Here is an 18,578-nt window from a genome sequence, read left to right on the forward strand (position 1 = left end):
GATGAAAGAGTTTTAAGCTGAAGTATTAACTCTGTTTCTCTGCATAGATGCTGCGTAACCTGCTCAGTATATCCAGAAGTTTTTGTTTTTATTCCAGATTTAAAAGCACAGATAGAGACCATTTGGCCCATCTGCTTTCTCCCAGAGCTTGTGTCCAGTGAGTAGGACTGTTATCGCTTGGCCCACTTTTGCCTCTTCAGTTGTAACCAGAGAATCTCCTGCAATGATTAATCTTCCCACCCACATCGCTCTGGAGTCTGACCAAGGGTCTATCCTCAGTCTCCACCTATTTCTCATCCACACGCTGCCCCTGTGTAAAACCATCTGATGACCTGATGTCAGATTCACAGAGGGTCTCTTACAATCTGTCCCATTTTACCTCGAGTCAGAAAGAAATGCCCCTCACCACCAGACAAAACAGAAATCTAGTAGTAAAGGAATGGCAAGCAGACAGCTTCAAGAGGGAGAGAAATGATTTGAGGACCGGGCCATGGAGCGGAGCACCTTAGATCTACAATCTTAACTGGGGCAGGGTCTAAATGGAGGACAGGCCCTTCAGCACCAGTAAGGGAGATGGAGTCAAAACTGGGAGAGTCAAACTTTTAGACTTTTACTCCACAGTCTGGAGAAAACAGTCACAGAAAACCAATATAGTCCCATGTTATCCATTTAACCAAGTGGATGGAGAGGGGGGATAGAGGGGGTTAAACGGCTGCGATCCTGGTTCCCGCCGCCTGAGGCTGGGATTTACAGGTGCGCACCTCCAATTCCAGCCCCGCCCACGTGACAGCCGCTCGGGCTCGCGCTTCCACAGATTCGAACTCCCGAACGCTGGGCGCCAACTGCCGTTGCGCGTTTTAGAACTACAACTCCCATCAGGCACCGTGGACTGGGCTTGTGGACTGATTTTGCAATGTCGCTCCGTGCACTGTGGGTAATGTAGTTCCAAGTGGATAAGAGTGCATCTGAAAGGGCCTGCCCAGAACCTGGGACAAGTCCCACCACATCTGTATAGATAAACAAAAAACTGCGGATGCTGGAAATCCAAAACAAAAACAGAATTACCTGGAAAAACTCAGCAGGTCTGGCAGCATCGGCGGAAAAGAAAAGAGTTGACGTTTCGAGTCCTCATGACCCTTCAACTGTTGAAGACCCGAAACGCCAACTCTTCTCCGCCGATGCTGCCAGACCTGCTGAGTTTTTCCACGTATTTCTGTTTTTGTTTCCCACCTCATCTGTGCCTGGCTGTTCTGTATGATTGACATGTCCAATGTAGGCGGGATATAACGTTTATGTTCCCAATTGGCTGTGAGAGACGTCAATCAAAGAGCCCACCCGCTCTGACCATTTTCTCCCTCTTCCACAGCTGGTTCAGTTCCTGTGGGGACTGAAAACCAAGTGAGGAGATGGTGAGTGAAGGAATAGAATATATAATAATTGCATCACATAATATCCACACTAATGTTCAGGACTGAATATTCAGTGAGTGAAGGAGCAGAGTTTATACAGATTGCATCCCATAATCTCCACACTGATGTTCAGGGTGAAGGAAGATTCTTGTGATGTATGATCTCTGGATAGTGTCCTGGTGGTGGAAAGAGTGGGTATTGAGTCTAATGGTAGTGGCTCTGATTAGGGGACCAGCTGTGTTCCTGATTCTGTTGGGACTCTTCAGTGTTGTAGATGTTCCCATCCATGTGAGTGTTGAATATTCCATCACACTCCTGACTTGAGCCTTCTCAACAGTGGGGAGGATTTGAGTGGTCTGGTTGGGAGTTCTCCCAGCACCTCAGGAGGAGGTGAAGATACATTTGTGCCCCGCAGTCGTGAGCTGGATTTCAACATAAGACCATAAGACATAGGAGCAGAAATTAGGCCATTCGGCCCATCGAGTTTGCTCCGCCATTCAATCATGGCTGATAAGTTTCTCAACCCTATTCTCCCGCCTTCTCCCCGTAACCTTTGATCCCCTTACCAATCAAGAACCTATCTATCTCGGTCTTAAATACACTCAATGACCTGGCCTCCACAGCCTTCTGTGGCAATGAATTCCATAGATTCGCCACTCTCTGACTAAAGAAGTTTCTCCTCATCTCTGTTCTAAAAGGTCTTCCCTTTACTCTGAGGCTGTGCCCTCGGGTCCTAGTCTCTCCTACTAATGGAAACATCTTCCCCACGTCAACTCTATCCAGGCCTTTCAGTATTCTGTAAGTTTTAATCAGATCCCCCCCTCATCCTTCTAAACTCCATCAAGTATAGACCCAGAGTCCTCAAACGTTCCTCATATGTTAAGCCTTTCATTCCTGGGATCATTCTCATGAACCTCCTCTGGACCCTCTCCAGGGCCAGCACATCCTTCCTGAGATACGGGGCCCAAAATTGCTCACAATATTCTAAATGTGATCTGACCAGAGCCTTATAACGCCTCAGCATCGCATCCCTGCTTTTATATTCTAGTCCTCTCCTACCGACTCAACCTGCAAGTTAACCTTAAGAGAATCCTGGACTAGGACTCCCAAGTCCCTTTGCACTCCAGACTTCTGAATTCTCTCCCCATTTAGAAAATAGTCTATGCCTCTATTCTTCCTACCAAAGTGCATGACCTCACACTTCCCCACGATGTATTCCATCTGCCACTGCTTTGCCCATTCTCCTAACCTGTCCAAATCCTTCTGCAGCCTCCCCGCCTCTTCAATACTACTTGTTCCTCCACCTATCTTTGTATCATCTGCAAACTTAGCCAGGATGCCCTCAGTTCCTTCATCTAGATCATTAATGTATAAAGTGAAAAGTTGTGGTCCCAACACTGACCCCTGTGGAACTCCACTAGTCACCGGCCGCCATCCTGAGAAGGACCCCTTTATCCCCACTCTCTGCCTCCTGCCAGAGAGCCAATCTTCTATCCATGCTAGTACCTTGCCACTAACATCATGAGCTCTTATTTTACTGAGCAGCCTCCTGTGCAGCACCTCGCCAAAGGCCTTCTGGAAGTCCAAGTAGATAACATCCATTGGCTCTCCTTTGTCTAACCTACTCGTTACCTCCTCAAAGAATTCTAACAGATTTGTCAGGCATGACCTCCCCTTGATGAAACCATGCTGACTTTGTCCAATTTTACCATGCATTTCCAAGTATTCTGAAATCTCATCCTTAATAATGGACTCTAAAATCTTACCAACAACAAGGTCAGGCTAAGCGGCCTGTAATTTCCTATCTTTTGCCTCACTCCCTTCTTTAACAGGGGGGTTACATTAGCGATTTTCCAGTCCTCTGGGACCCTCCCTGACTCCAGTGAATTCTGAAAGATCACCACTAATGCCTCCACCATCTCTTCAGCTATCTCCTTAAGAACTCTGGGGTGTAATCCATCTGATCCAGGTGATTTATCCACCTTCAGACCTTTCAGTTTTTCTAGCACCTTCTTGGTAATGGCCACCATACTCACCTCTGCCCCCCCGACTCTCTTGAACTTTGGGGAAGTCACTCATGTCTTCCACTGTGAAGACTGACACAAAGTGCCTATTCAGTTCCTCCGCCATTTCTTTTTTCCTCACTACTACTTCTCCAGCATCATTCTCCAGCGGCCCAATGTCCACTTTTGCCTCTCTTACCCTTTATATATCTAAAAAAACTCTTGTAATCTTCTTTTGTATTACTGGCTAGTTTACCCTCATATTTAATCTTCTCCCTCCTTATTTATTTTTTAGTTGTCCTCTGTTGGTCTTAGTAGGCTTCCCAATCCCCTGCTTTCCCACTGCTCTTCGTCGGTTGAGAATGAAGCCACCTTGTCCTGATACTGGACTGGTTGTTCACAATTCTCGACAAGATGTGATAGGACGACAGAGCTTTACTCTGATCTGTTGGTTGGGCTGCTGTTTAGCTCATTATTACCTGCTACTCTTCGTGTTTAACCTGGACTGTAAACTATATGCTGCTGCTGCCAAGCCTTTCTGGTGTTTTGATGATAATCAATGAGTGAGGGATGTGCTGACCTGTGAGATTGTGTTGGAATACAATCCTGCCGCTGCTGATGGCTCACTGCACCTCATGGATGTCCAGTTTTAGGATCTGTCCTTAGTCTACTTCCCTAGTGATGATTAACATGGTGAAGTACTCATTCATTAGTTGGGAAAGGACTGGGAGTTTTCCTTGAACTTGTTTGACCTGAGGCCATGAGACTCCATGGAGTCAACATTGAGACTTCCCTACCTGCCAGTGGGATGGGACATACCCAGGGATGGTGACGGAGGAGTCTGGGATAGTTCCACATTGATACAATTCAGTGAATATCACTGATCACTGCTACTTGACTAGTCTGTGGAGCAGCTCTCCACCCTTGGATACTTGTCCTCAGACCTTTGTAAAAGAGATTTTACAGATTTCACTGGGCTGAGATCACCTTAATCTTATTCTGTCACAATACCAGGATTGTCCAGATCTATTTGACTTTCCTTTTATTATTGGACTTTGTAGTGATTGTTTATCATTGTTTGCTTGGCCACTTCAAAGGGCAGTTCAGAGTCAACCATGTTGTGTGGGACTGGGGTCACATGTAGACCAGACAAGGCAGTTGGAAGGAGAATATTTCAGTTTTTAGGACAACCTGTAACTTTTCATGTTTTTATTTTGATTCTATTCCGCACATTCCAAAATTTATTGGACTCAGTTTCACAACATGCGATGTGAATAGGGTGAGATGAAGAGGGATGAGAGGAGGCTCATGTGAAGCATAAACACCAGCCTGGACCAACTGGGCTAAATGGTCTGTTTCTGCACTGTAATTGTATGTATTTAACTTTCCGTGGTTGGATTTGAACTCTCAATCTCTGGATTGTTAATCCAGCACCATAGCAATTCAGCTGCCATACCTGGAGACACATTTATTGAAATATCTTTTAATGCCTTCTTTAAAGATTTTACCTGAAGGCCTTGGCCTTTCCCAAAAAGCCTGGGCTTGGATTTGATCGTTTTGCCCAGTGCTGTGGTTGATCGCTGAATTTGGGATGTGCAGTCTGAGCAAGTGCAGTGTATCTAATTTCCTGGAATAACCCAGAACCCTTCAATCAGCTAGACTGAAGCAATATTTTCCTTAGCTTCTAGCATTTCCTGCCCAGTGTGATTTCTTCAAATAATTTTGCAAAACAAGAGGAGAAATATCAAAATCTCCATTGAATTAACATTTCCCCTGTGTATTTTTTTATATATTGAACATATACGCTAAAGGTAAAACCGCTCTTCCAGCACGACTCGAGCTCATAGCGAATTGCTAGCCTGTTTTACACTCTGCCCGACTGTCTTTTCCATTGTCCTCATGGTGCCTAGGAAGATGGGATCTGGGCGGAGGAAAGAAAGTAGCCACATTGTCCGATCCTGGTCACTATCCAGTGTCTCTGCTGGAAACAGAGGGCATGACAGTCAAGTGAGGAAAAAGAAAGGACTTGCATCTGATCCCCACACAGGGGAATAGCAGACTGACACTCACTGTGGAACAGTCTCTAACTGAGGAGTCAGCCCCTTCAACAAAGGAGGAGAGGGAGTTGAGGGAAATCATGTTTCCTTTTCCTGTTTTACAGAAGGATTGCACCGTACTACACCAGAGAATACAGAGAGGATAGACACTGCAGGTAGATCCTGACCACCTTCCAAGGAACAACAGCACAACTGTGGGAAGATATCCAGACCCTTTGCAGCATTGCTCAACACAGAGAAGGTTGGGCCTCATGAATCACTGACTCATTCCTGTAGGTGAGAGGTTGTTCATGTGTGAGGAGGGCTCCTCAGGCTTGTAACATCTAACAAGCAAGGTGCATCTTTTACAACCATTGTTAACACAAAAACAGCTGCATGGAAGAAAAACCCCTTTAAGTGTGAGATGTGTGATAAAAGTTTCATGACATTGACGAGTCTCCTGAGACAACAGATGATTCACACGGGGAGAAACCATTCACATGTGAGATGTGTAACAAATCATTCTCAGACTGATCTGCTCTCTGCAGACACTGATGCATTCACACAGGGGAGAAACCATTCAGGTGTGAGATGCGTGACAAATCATTCTTGCAGTTATTGAACCTCCAAACACACCAACACATTCACACAGGGGAAAAACTCTTCACATGTGAGGTTTGCGATAAATCATTCTCGGAGTTATCACTACTCCTGCTCCATCAGAGAATTGACACAGGGGAGAAACTATTTACCTGCGAGGTGTGTGACAAATCATTTTCACAGTCATCGCACCTCCGCGTACACCAACGCATTCACACGGGGGAGAAACCATTCACATGTGAGGTGTGCGACAAATGTTTCTCAAGGTCATCAAACCTCCTGCTCCATCACAAGATCCACACAGGGAGAAACTTTTCAATCGTGTGGCTTGCGATAAAGCTTCGAGCCTCTTGAGACATCAGAGGGTTCACACAAATGAGAAACCGTTCATGTGTGAAATGTGTGCCAAATCCTTCTCGAGGTCTTCCCAACTCCTGCTTCATCAGAGGATCCATAAAGGTGAGTAAAGCTTCAGGTGTGAGGTCTGTGATTAAGTTTCCCTTATATCTTCAGCCCTGCTGGGTCAGCAAAGGATTCACACAGGAGGCAAACTCTTCATTTGCAATGTTTGTGACAAGCCTTTCACCCGCTCCTCTGATATCTGATGCACCAGAGGGTCCAAGTTGGTGAGAAACCATTCAGGTGTGATGTGTGTGACAAGGCTTTCACACAGTCAGTTTATCTCCTGAATGATCAACACACTCACACGGGGGAGAAACCCTCTCGGTGTGAGTTCTGTAGTAAAGCCTTCACACAGATGTCGGGCCTCCTGGAACATCTGTGAACCCACATGGGAGACAAACCCTTCCAGTGTGACCTGCGTAGGTCGGCCTGGAGTAGTTAGATTTTAGTCCAACTTGACAATTTTTATACTATATTCACTTTAGTAACCAGAAGGACAAGGAAGCCATTTTAACACTAACATGTAGCAGAGGAAGTCATTTTATATCCCATATTAACTATTCAACAAATTACTGTATTCAGTCACAGTCAGTCATGAAAAAGATGTTTGTAAAAGTAATAAGTGAACCTTCATTCAGTTATAATTTATGAATTGGTGTAATCAAAAGTCATATGAGAAAGACTGCAAGTTCGTTTACATGTTAATGTATAATCAATCTATATGTGTCTGTGTGAGAAAGTGCAGTTTCAGGCGAAACTGCTCAAACAAGGGAATCTTGTTGAAATCCTGACAAGGTCCCTGGTACAGCACATCACGGCTTTGTCAAGTCTGGCTGAATACAGGGTTGTTCAAAATCAGATAAAGGAACATTGTGGAGCAGCCCCATTGTATTTCTGTCTGAGATACTGAGGCCAGATGGCTTCTCGTGGAAAGGTGGAAATAAAAGGTAATCAAATTTACCCAGCAACAGGTAGAACCACTCATAGAACATTAATAGCCTGACTCTGAAATTGGTGACGGTCATCCAGGGGTTAAAAAGAAGGGCTCCATGTGGTTTTGTTGTGAGTCTGATTGTGCAGGCTCCAGAGTATGAACCACCTGTCAATATTCACAAGTGGGTTTGAGATTGAGGCCAGAGAGCTGAGAGGGTAAACGTGACTTGCACTTGAACAGACTGTGCAATTGGCTGAAGTTGCAATCATTCTCCTCACTTTGTTAACATCTTTGCTTTCATAAACTTTCTAAAATTTACCATCCAAAGATTCCTAGTTTGCCAGTTGGTCTCATATGAACAAAAGTACAAATCACATTCCACACTTATACAATTAAACCAAATTATAAATCACTTACAGTGAGAATTTTAAATTGGAGGCTTTGGGGGACTGGGAACCAGTGCAGGTCAGCGAGTATAGAGGTGATAGGTGTGAGAGTTAGGATAGAGACCACAGAGTTTTAGCTGATCTGAAGTTTATGGAGGGTGGAAGATGGGAAGCTGGACAGGAGAGTATTGGAATGGTCTAGTCTAGTTTGGAAGAAATAACAGCATGGATGAGGATTTCAACAGCAGATGGACTAATGTGGAGGTGGGGGTGTTGGAAATGGGCGATGTTACTGAGGGAGAAGTGGGTGATTTTAGCGATGGAGTGGAGTCGGAAGATCAGCTGGAGGTTGAAGAGGATGACACTGACCAATTGTTGTTGGAGATGAGCGTGGAGAGGGCAATGGAGAGGAATTTAAGGAATGCAGGAACTGGAGCGATCCCTTGAGCCTATTTCACCATTCAGTTAGATCGTGGCTGATCCATATCTGAACTCTACCTACCTTGGCTCTGGAACCCTTAATCCCCTTGTCTAACAATAAACCTATCAATCACAGTTTTGAATTTTTCAATTTTTGTGGGGAGAGAGTTCCAGATTTCCAATCCCCTTTTTATGAAGAAGTGTTTGCTGACATCAGCCTTGAACAGCCCAGCTCGAATTTTAATGCTATGCCCCCTTGTTCTGGACTCTCCGACCAGAGGAATAGTTTCTCTCTAACTCATCTATCAACTTGTTTAATCATCTTAAACACCCCTTAATTTTCTAGATTCATGGGAATGCCAGCTCAGTCTGTGCAACCTGTCCTCATAATTTAACCCTTTTAGCTTCAGGAACATTCTGGTGAATCTATGCTGCACTCTCTCCAAGCCCAATATATCCTTCCTGAGGTGCGGAGTCCAGAACTGAACACAATTCTCCAGATAGGGTCTAAACAGAGCTCTGTACAGCTGGAACATAACTTCCACAAGGACACAGTTGGTTTTGGGGAGGAGATGTTGTGAGTTATCTTTTCCCTTCAGGATGCTCATGGAGTAATGAGCAGTTTTGGCAGAGGAAAGCAAGACCACAAGTGCTTGATGTGGTCCAGTCAGATCTGCTGATGGATGGCCAAACCACATGTGCACAGATATGTTCTAATGCCCCCCCCCAGGACTTGACAAGCAGGGAGATCGACCAGAAAAAACGAGAGTAAAGGTAATTTTGGGAACGAGGCTATAGAAGGTGGATATGAGGGAGTGATTGAACCAGATTGACGGCTATAGAAGCATTGTGGTGAATGGAGGGTCAAAGGACAGAGAACTGGGAATTAGGTCGGTGCATGCACGTGTGCCTGTGCGTGTATATTAGTAAAGTGAGCCGGCTCTCACAAGTGGGTATGGCTTAGAATCAGACCCTGCTTCAGTTGTTGTTGTGAATTATCAACGGATCCTCTTCAGGTGCTGGGTGTTTGACTAATACCATGGGTAATGTTTGCCCTCTCCTTTTGGGAGGACTACTATCCTGAGTGTCGTAAGGGAGTGGGGATGAATCTCCACAGACCTGAGTTACCTCAGCTCATCATACCTCAATGTAATAATGGTGTGATATATTCACCTTACACTCTTCCAAGATTCATTTCATGTTCTGGGAAAGATCTTGAGTCATTTTCAAATGCTTTGTTATTTTTGTTCATTCAGAGTTTGGTGTAAACTGCATATTGTGTTGGTTGTATGATTTATCAATCTTCTGTATAGATTTATAACTCTTAATAAATTCACTTTTTTTAACTTAACCCAAACTACCTGTTCTGTCAGCATGGTGTGTTCATATTCACTGAAACACTCAGGATCTTACAGTAAGAGGCCTGTACACAATATATTGGTCAATGTCACTTTAGGCGGTTATATTTTCTCCATCAATGGGTTTATAATTTCCAGTCCCAACAATGTGATAATGACCAAATCATTTGATTTTGTGATGTTGAATGCGAGATCTGTATTGACCAGGACATCAGCAATAACTCCCTTGCTCTTCTCCAACTTAGTGTCATGGGATTGTTTACATTCACTTGGTTTAACTGATCTGAAGATGGTCCCTCTGACAGTGCAGCACTCCCTCAGTACTGCACTGTAGTGTCGGCCTCAGTGCTCAAGTCTCTGAAGTGAGACTTGAATCCACAACCTTCTGACTCAGAGACGAGAAAGCTAACCAAGATACAACTGACAATGACATATAATATTTCTGTTGTATTCAATTCAGTTTCTAAGGGGTTAAGTCCCAAGGCTGTGTACAGAATGCTTTTCCCCCTGTAAACTGACAGCCTGAAAGTTTGATTTGGTTTAAAGTGGTGATTACTTAGAGCTGCAGGTGTCAGTGTTGTCTTTGTGTCTGGGTTCCTGAAGCTGTGAAGAGCATGGACCAGGCTGGAGATCCCAGCAGCAGCGAAGGATAAGAGAGAGAGAGTGAAATATCGTCAAACAAAGAAATTGAACAGTTGTGGGAAACACTTCGAGACGCTATCAGTGTAGATCAGGGGGAATATATACCATAAAACAAGAACCAATTGGCCAATAATGAAGCCCCATGGGTGAACAAAGTAATGAGGGTTAAACTGAAATTCAGTAAAAGACATTGACTAAAGTGGATTGAAAATAAAGGAGAGAATGATAAAATAATAAAATCAAGAATGTAGTGAATTTTAAATAAGGAAAGTAAAGAGAAACTTATGAAATTAAATCATAAAATAAAAAGAAATAGTGAAATATCCCTCAGGCATATGAGTAACAAAAGGTAACTCCAAATATGGACAGAACGAATGAACGATTCAAAATAATCCTCCTTCCAAGTAATGTAGGAGAAATGGAACAAATATTGGATAATATTTTTCCCTCAGTATTTCCCAGCAAGGTGAATTTAAAATAAAAACAGATAATGGGCCGAATGGCCTCCTCCTGCCCCATAACAATTCTGTGATTCTGTGGTGGACACGCTCAGCAGGTCAGGCAGCATCTGTGGAGAGAAACAGAATTAACATCTCAGCTCAGGACTGAAGGAACAGTGAAATGGAAGAGTTTTTAAGCCAGTGGAAGGGGTGGGGTTGGGGTGTGAGGCAGGGGGTGGCGAGACAGGAAGAACAAAAGGGAGGCTCCGTGAGAGGGCGGAGGGTGGGGCGATTAAATAACAACAGGTTTCATGATGAGTGTTGATCCCAGTCAGGTTACAGAACACGACAGAGGCCATTCTACCGAACACCAAATAGTGGAAGGGAATTCAAGGGAAATGTGTCTGCAAAGCTCTGAAATGAGGAATATTGATAGGATAGTAATCATGGGAGATCTTAAAAGGCAGTGACTAAAGTACATTGACGATAAAGGAGAGAATAATGACAAAAAATCAAGAGGTAAGGGAAGAAGTTAAGTAAGGAAGGGAAAGAGAAATTTCACATTTAAATTAGGAAGGAATATAAAATAAAAATCAAGTATCCAACAGACCCATAAATAACAAATAGTAAGTAAGAATCATGCAAACAAGGAGCAGCAATAGGCCATTCAGCCCCTCGAGCCTGCTCCACCATTTAATAAGATCATGGTTGATCTGATAGTAACCAGAAATATGCATCCCACCTGCCACCGATAACCTATCACCCTCTTACTTACCAAGAATCTATCCACCTGTGCTTTTAAAATATTCAAGGACTCTGCTTCCACCACCTTTTCAGGAAGAGAGTTTTAAAGACTTATGACCCGCTGGGTGAAATAAAATTTGCCTCATCTCTGTTTAAATGGGCAACGCCTTATTTTTAAACAGTGGCCCCTAGTTCCAGATTTTTCCACCCTGTAAAGACCCCTTCAGATCTTCTATATTTCAATCAAGTCACCTCTTACCCTTCTAAACTCCAGCAGTTACAAGCCTAGTCTGTACAACCTTTCCTCATAAGACAACCTGCCCATTCCAGGTATTAGTCTGGTAAACCTTCTCTGAACTGCTTCTAACTCATTTACATCCTTCCTTAAATAAGGTGACCAATACTGTACACAGTACTCCAAATGTGGTCTCACTAGTGCTCTGTACAACTGAAGCATAACCTCCCTTTTATATTCAATTCCCCTCACAATAAATGATAACATTCAATTAGCTTTCCTAACTACTTGTATACTAGCCTTTTGTGATTCATGCACTCAGACATCCAGATCCCTTTGCACCCCAAAGCTCTGCAATCTCTCACCATTTAGATAATATGCTTTTATCCTTCCTGCCAAAATGGGCAATTTCACATTTTCGAGACAGAGCCACTGAACTTATACACAAGAAAACAATCACAAGTAATGACAGCATTCTGACAGAGATATTGAATAATGACTTCACATCAGTTTTTACCAGGTAGACTAACAAGGTAGACTGGAGTAGATATCAAGACATATAAAAATGAAGGAAGGGATATTTCTAAACTTAGAGATGAGAAATTATTGAAAATGGATGAATTGCTAAAATATTTAAAAAATGAGGATTGATGCACAGACCAGCCTTGTATCCCCTTCACTGTAGCAGGTTAAGGGACCATATTTTGAAGTGTTTAAGATGATTGGAGGAATAGATAGTTGAGATAAAGAGAAACTTATTCTTCTGGTGGTGAGTCCAGAAGAGCGATTATCCCTTAAAATTAGAGAGCGGTCTCTCATCTCTGTACCTCGCGTTATTTCCCTCTTTCTGATCATGTGTCTGTCACCTTATTATCTTTCACTCTTTCTGCATCTCTCTCTAGCCATCTCATTTCCTTACTCTCATGTGGGAGGTGTTGGATAGTGGTATTGTCACTGGACTGGTATTCCAGAGACCCAGGGTAATGCTCTGGGGACCCAGGTTTAAATCCCACCTTGGCAGATGGTGAAATTTGAATTCAATAAAAACCTGGAATTAAAAGTCTGATGATGACCATGAAACCATTGTTGATTGTTGTAAAAACCGATCTGGTTCACTAATGTCCTTTAGGGAAGGAAATCTGCCATCCTTACCTGGTCTGGCCTACATGTGACTCCAGACCCACAGCAATGTGGCCGACTCTTAAATGTCCTCTGAACAAGGGCAATTGGGGATGAGCAATAAATGCTGGTCTAACCAGCAACGCCCACATCCCATGAATGAATTTTTAAAAAACACTTCTCCCTGCATCTATTATCTCTCTCTTCTGCATTCTCTCTCTTTTCCCCCCTTCTCTGCCACTATTCCTCTCTCTCCCCTCTAGATTCCCACTCCCTCATTTTTCAGTCTGTTGTTAAAAATGTCTTTCTCTCTTTCTCACTGTCGTGGATGTGCCAGGCTCCATCAGGGCTTTGTTGCATTTGATGTTGGTAATCTAGTAAATTAATCTAGTGGACTCAATGTTTACAGATCCTATCTCTGTTCACCCTGTGTGGGGCATGTTGTGCAAGAATCTGAACTAGAGACTACAAGTTTCAGAGCAAGCCACTGTGTTTCTTCCTCAGAGATCTGTAGCAGCTTGCAGCACCTCATGTGTGTGATCTACCAAGCAGTGTGAGAGGTTGGTGGGTAGGGAGCAATGTGAGAGGTTGGTGAGTACAGGAGTGTGATGTACGGAGCAGTGTGAGATGTTGGTGAGTACAGGAGTGTTCTGTAGGGAGCAGTGTGAGACGTTGATGAGTACAAGAGTGTGATGTATGGAGCAGTGTGAGAGGTGGGTGAGTATGGGAGTGTGATGTACGGAGCAGTGTGAGAGGTTGGTGAGTACGGGAGTGTGATGTACAGAGCAGTGTGAGAGGTTGGTGAGTACGGGAGTGTGATGTATGGAGCAGTGTGAGAGGTTGGTGAGTACGGGAGTGTGATGGATGGAGCAGTGTGAGAGGTTGGTGAGTACGGGAGTGTGATGTATGGAGCAGTGTGAGAGGTTGGTGAGTACGGGAGTGTGATGTATGGAGCAGTGTGAGAGTTTGGTGAGTACGGGAGTGTGATGTACGGAGCAGTGTGAGAGGGTGAGTACGGGAGTGTGATGTATGGAGCAGTGTGAGAGGTTGGTGAGTTCGGGAGTGTGATGAATGGAGCAATGTGAGAGGTTGGTGAGTACGGGTGTGTGATGTACGGAGCAGTGTGAGAGGTTGGTGAGTACGGGAGTGTGATGTACGGAGCAGTATGAGAGGGTGACTACGGGAGTGTGATGTATGGAGCAGTGTGAGAGGTTGGTGAGTTCGGGAGTGTGATGAATGGAGCAATGTGAGAGTGGTGGGTACAGGAGTGTGAAGTACAGAGCAGTGTGAGAGGTGGTGAGTACGGGAGTGTGATGTAGGGAGCAGTGTGAGACGTTGGTGTGTACGGGAGTGTAATATACGGAGCAGTGTGAGAGGTTGGTGGGTAGGAGGTCTCATGTGAATCTGTACCTTGGGGATGTTGAAAATATAGAGGATGTTACAAAACAATTGTAACAGGATAGGGATAGACCAGTGGAATAGACAAAAAAGAGGATAGAGATAGACTAGTGGAATGGACAGACATTATAGAGATTGACTAGTGGAGTGGACTAAGAAGAGGATCTATATATAGACTAGCAGAATGGACAGACAAGAGGATAGGGTTAGACTAGTGGAATGGACAGACAAGAGGCTAGAGATAGACTAGTGGAAAGGGTAGATAAGAGGATAGAGATAGACTCGTGGAATGAACAGACAATAGGATAGAGATTAGACTAGTGGAATGGACAGATAAGAGGATATAGATAGACTAGTGGAATGGACAGACAAGAGGATAGAAATAGACTAGTGGAATGGACAGACAGGATAGAGATTGACTATTGGAATGGACAGACAAGAGGATAGAGATAGACTAGTGGAATGGACAGACAAGAGGATAGAGATTGACTATTGGAATGGACAGACAAGAGGATAGAGATAGACTAGTGGAATGGACAGACAAGAGGATAGAGATAGACTAGTGGAATGGACAGACAAGAGGATAGAGATAGACTAGTGGAATGGACAGACAAGAGGATAGAGATTGACTATTGGAATGGACAGACAAGAGGATAGAGATAGACTAGTGGAATGGACAGACAAGAGGATAGAGATAGACTAGTGGAATGGACAGACAAGAGGATAGAGATAGACTAGTGGAATGGACAGACAGGATAGAGATTGACTATTGGAATGGACAGACAAGAGGATAAAGATTGACTAGTGGAATGGACAGACAAGAGGATAGAGATTGACTATTGGAATGGACAGACAAGAGGATAGAGATAGACTAGTGGAATGGACAGACAAGAGGATAGAGATAGACTAGTGGAATGGACAGACAAGAGGATAGAGATTGACTATTGGAATGGACAGACAAGAGGATAGAGATAGACTAGTGGAATGGACAGACAAGAGGATAGAGATAGACTAGTGGAATGGACAGACAAGAGGATAGAGATTGACTATTGGAATGGACAGACAAGAGGATAGAGATAGACTAGTGGAATGGACAGACAAGAGGATAGAGATAGACTAGTGGAATGGACAGACAAGAGGATAGAGATTGACTATTGGAATGGACAGACAAGAGGATAGAGATAGACTAGTGGAATGGACAGACAAGAGGATAGAGATAGACTAGTGGAATGGACAGACAAGAGGATAGAGATAGACTAGTGGAATGGACAGACAAGAGGATAGAGATTGACTATTGGAATGGACAGACAAGAGGATAGAGATAGACTAGTGGAATGGACAGACAAGAGGATAGAGATTGACTATTGGAATGGACAGACAAGAGGATAGAGATAGACTAGTGGAATGGACAGACAAGAGGATAGAGATAGACTAGTGGAATGGACAGACAAGAGGATAGAGATAGACTAGTGGAATGGACAGACAAGAGGATAAAGATTGACTAGTGGAATGGACACAGGGAGCAGATACAATTTAATACAGGGATGTGTGGGGTGATGCATTTTGTCAGAAGCGATAGGGAGAATCGAGACAGAATGGCACCGCTCTGAGTAGTGTGCAGGCATAGAGGTACATGTACACAGATCATTGAAGGTGGCAGGACATGTTGAGAGTGTAATTAACAAAGTGTATGGGATTTGGAGCTTCATATTTTGAGTATTGAGTACAAAAGCAGGTAGGTTATGGTCAACCTATACACAGCAGTGATTAGGGTACAAATAAAATACTGCAGTTCTGGTGTCCCCATTTAGGAAGGATGTGAAGATCCTTGAGAGGGTGCAGAGGAGATTTACCAGAATGATTCCAGGGACAAGGGATTTGAGTTGCAAGGTTTGTTTTGTGAAGCCATTCTCCTCGTGTCAAAGAGGATTGAGGGGAGATTTGATACAAGATTATGTATGACAGGTTTAGATAAGGCAGACAAAGATAAATTGATCCCATTATCTGGAACACTAGCCACGCAGGCTCTGCTGGGGCCCATTCCGAGTGTTCACTAAACCAGCAGTGTAGGTCGTGCTTGGCTGGATGTTACAATCATGGAAATCAGGAGGCAGCAGAAAGGGAAACACCTTTTACCAATGATATCACCAGAAAACAGAGACACTCCCCGTGTGTGTGATTATAAAAGCAGCAAACACTCCGAGATTAGATACAGAACATTTCTACACCAACATTCTGATCCTGACTCTGAGGAACTCCTCTGAAGATGATGAAGGGACTGCTCTTGGTGCTTATACTGCCGGTACTGACTCAGCCAATTCTTACTGGAGGGTGGCGGGTCCTCATGGGTACAGTTCTGGAAAATGTTCTGACCTCTCAGCAGCCATTGTTAAGATAGTTTCATTTTTAAACTATTTCATTATTTTTGAACGTAATTGTTTGATTGATTATGTAAAGGTAACTGTGAGATTATGAGAAAGATTGAAGAATTTAATGTAAAGGTAAATCCCCTGATGGTTTAGTCACTATCTGAGTGGGTCAAAAGGACGGTGAGTGTTGGGAGCTGATCCAAACAGACCAAAAATGAAAACACAAATTACTGGGCAGGACTGAGTTGTTGGATCTCAGCCGGAGCATTGACCCAGATGGGAGAAACTGTCATTGGCCTCAGTACCCAGGTATTACAGAGGGGGAATTCACAGTTGCTGCTCCCGATCACTGCTACCTACTGCAGGGTGAGAGAGTGTGGATTGTGTGTGAGGACAGGATCGGGAGCTCCTTCAGTCCCTTCCCCCCACACACACTGTCCAGTCACCCAGGTGAAGAATGGGGAATTGGGGGTCAACTTTTCAGTCTATGAGGGGAGGGGAAATGAGAGTAAAATGGTTCCACACAGGTTTATTTAAATGGATTAACACTGCAGCTTTCATAGAGATGGGGATGTGAGAAGACGGATTAAGTAAATGTGACAAGGGGTGCAATGATTCATTGTCAGTAACTGGGTGTCAGTCTCTGTCTCAGCTGGGAGTTGAGTGAATAAGTTGGGGATTGATGCCCCACCCCAGTACATACAGCCCAGCACTGCAGGAGTGCTGCACTGTTGGAGGTTGATGTTGCACTCCAGTACACACAGCCCAGCACTGTGGGAGTGCTGCACTGTTGGGGTTGATGGCCCACTCCAGTACACACAGCCCAGCACTGCAGGAGTGCTGCACCGTTGGGGGTTGATGACCCACTCCAGTATAGACAGACCAGCACTATGGGAGTGCTGCACTGTTGGAGGTGTCATGTTTTGGATGAAACACTGATCAGGGACTCTGTCAACCTGTTCATAGGGCAGGGAATATCTGGTATATTATGGGAAGAGCTGGGAGTTCTCTCAATGTCCTGGACTAACATCACTGTCTCCACCAACATGACGACAAACTCTCTCCATTCTGTCAAATCTCATTGGCTGTTTGTGGGGCTTTGCTGTAAACATGTTGTAGTATAAGGATCTGCCGCATAAAGGGCTAATGTGGGACTGAGTGCAGTACCGTCCACATGGTGTTGTAAGAGAACAAATGACCCACACCTAAAGGTCAGTGTAGTGTTGGACAGAGCTGTGTGTAGAAGCAAGCATGCAGACAGCTCCTAGCTTGAATCCTTCATTGTATATTTGTTCTAATTAATAAAGATTTATATTTAACCTTTTAAAGATGACAAAGACTTCATTCAGCCCTGCCAAACTCTACAATACTCCCAATTCCTCCCCAGTCTGCTCCAGCTACCAATTCTTTACTTAGGCAAGAGTTAAGGTTGATTTCTGGCTCAGAGTCAGCTGTAGTAGCAATGACAGACTCAGCTTCATGTTTTCTCATTGCTCTCTCTCTTCCTCCATGTATAGATATCTCACTCAATTCATTCTTCATTTTGAATTTCAGTGCCCAAAGACATGTGCAGAGAATTTGAAGGAACCTGCCATTCCGTCTGTCAAGGTACCAATGTGGTACTCATGAAGCTAACAACTTCTTATTGCCATGGCCTAAGAAGCCGAGATCAGAGTGATGGATTGGCAACAGCCCGAGCTCTCCATGTTCTCACTGAATGAAACCTTCGTTCCTGGGAAACAGGCTGTTTGATTGGTTCAGTCCCCTAAGTGCTGACCCTGTATTCCTGCTATCTGAATAATGGGCTGCAATCAGAAATAAAACTGACTGCATGGATCACTGCTTCATATCCCTGTCTTGTTTCTCTTTAGTATCAGTGTGTCTGTAAACAATGTACCCAGGGTGGAATGAGGCTGAGAGCAGATGTGGGAATTCCAGGAAATGGGAAGGGGAGGCCAGTGCAGAGAAACACTGGAAGTTCAGAGTAATCCATTCAGAAATGGATTGAGATAAGACAGGAGTCCCACAGTGTCAGCACTCTGACCATTCACAGTTCAAGATATCTCATAAATACTGGGGTGTG

At 44.0% G+C, this 18,578-nt stretch overlaps 1 long non-coding RNA gene across 2 annotated transcripts in view; it reads left to right on the forward strand.

Annotated features, from left to right (window-relative positions):
- Window positions 1-18,331, forward strand: part of LOC121291971 — a 28,663-nt gene extending 10,332 nt beyond the window's left edge. The window contains exons 1-3 of one of the 2 annotated variants that reach the window (XR_005946137.1): window positions 1,388-1,409; window positions 5,574-6,507; window positions 18,050-18,331. This is a non-coding gene — a long non-coding RNA (uncharacterized LOC121291971). Of the gene's footprint in view, window positions 1-1,387; window positions 1,410-5,573; window positions 6,508-18,049 lie in introns of those variants that run through there. The other variant, XR_005946136.1, reaches the window with a different exon arrangement.
- Window positions 18,332-18,578: the final 247 nt, after the last annotated feature.

This window comes from Carcharodon carcharias, chromosome 19 (assembly GCF_017639515.1).
Source record: "Carcharodon carcharias isolate sCarCar2 chromosome 19, sCarCar2.pri, whole genome shotgun sequence".
Taxonomy (NCBI): domain Eukaryota; kingdom Metazoa; phylum Chordata; class Chondrichthyes; order Lamniformes; family Lamnidae; genus Carcharodon; species Carcharodon carcharias.